The following is a 1,055-nucleotide window of genomic DNA, read 5'->3' as shown; positions in this document are numbered from 1 at the left end:
AAAAAAAAAAAAAGAATGGACCACTTCACATTTCTTCCCTAGCGTATTTTAAAAACATGATGACGCAGTGTATCACGTTCACCTAAGACGTCCTTTTTTTTCTCCTCGACATCGGTCTGTGGGTGGTAAGCGGGTGCTCTGGTGTGGTTTGCTTCTTCTTTCCTATCAAACATCTATCATCCATATCTCTCCTCCTTCTTTTTTGTGTTTGCTACCCTCTTATAACACTTCTAATCTTCGGCACTTGTATGACCTTATTGTGTTGCAAGTGCCGTAAAGCTCTTACAAAAACTTTAAAAAAACATCGGTCTCTCCGCTCGGATGTCGTATCCCTTTCAGCCCGTGTTGGCCTTGACAGGCATCGTTGTTTGTTTGTTTTAGTAGATCTAAGTGTTTTACGGCACTTGCAACACAATAGATAATATAAATGCCGAAGATTAGAGGTTTTTACTTCTGAAATCCGGCGACCCCACATCCTACGTCAATCGCAAATATCTCGACTTCTATTCGAGATAAATGGATTTTTTTTTCATCGAAAGCAAGGCAAAGGAATTTAAATCTTTATGATGATATCAATAACTCCATATGCCCCAAATTGACGAACGCCTGATTCCACTGCATCATGACACCAGTGTCTCCGTCTTTCTGCTAAGATACCGCGACACGTTGCTGCTGTCTGTGTTGTAAAGAGATCGGCAGCAGGGATCGGGGCAGCCTGCCTCCTAAATTGTGATCAAAATTGTATTGGTAGTAGTAGTATAAACTTTTCAGTACTATCGATCTAAATTCCGAAGAGGTTTCGCCTTTCTTTAATAAACCCTATCCGTACGCCCTGGGGTCATTTTGTACCCCCGGGGTTGCATTCTTCACATTTTAGAATACTTCTAGTACGAAGATCTCTTTGAAGCTTTCAGTATTTATCAAAAATCCTTTTAACAGACTGCTATGCAAAGCGTAAAAATGTCCTCTTTGGAAAATGGTGGCACAGAGTTCCCCACGTCGAATGGATACGATAATAAAACAAGACGTACGGATAGGGTTAAGTCCACCAAACC

This window comes from Aplysia californica, unplaced genomic scaffold, assembly GCF_000002075.1.
Source record: "Aplysia californica isolate F4 #8 unplaced genomic scaffold, AplCal3.0 scaffold00691, whole genome shotgun sequence".
NCBI lineage: Eukaryota > Metazoa > Mollusca > Gastropoda > Aplysiida > Aplysiidae > Aplysia > Aplysia californica.
The sequence above is the reverse complement of the archived record's forward strand: the minus strand, read 5'-3'. Positions refer to the sequence as shown.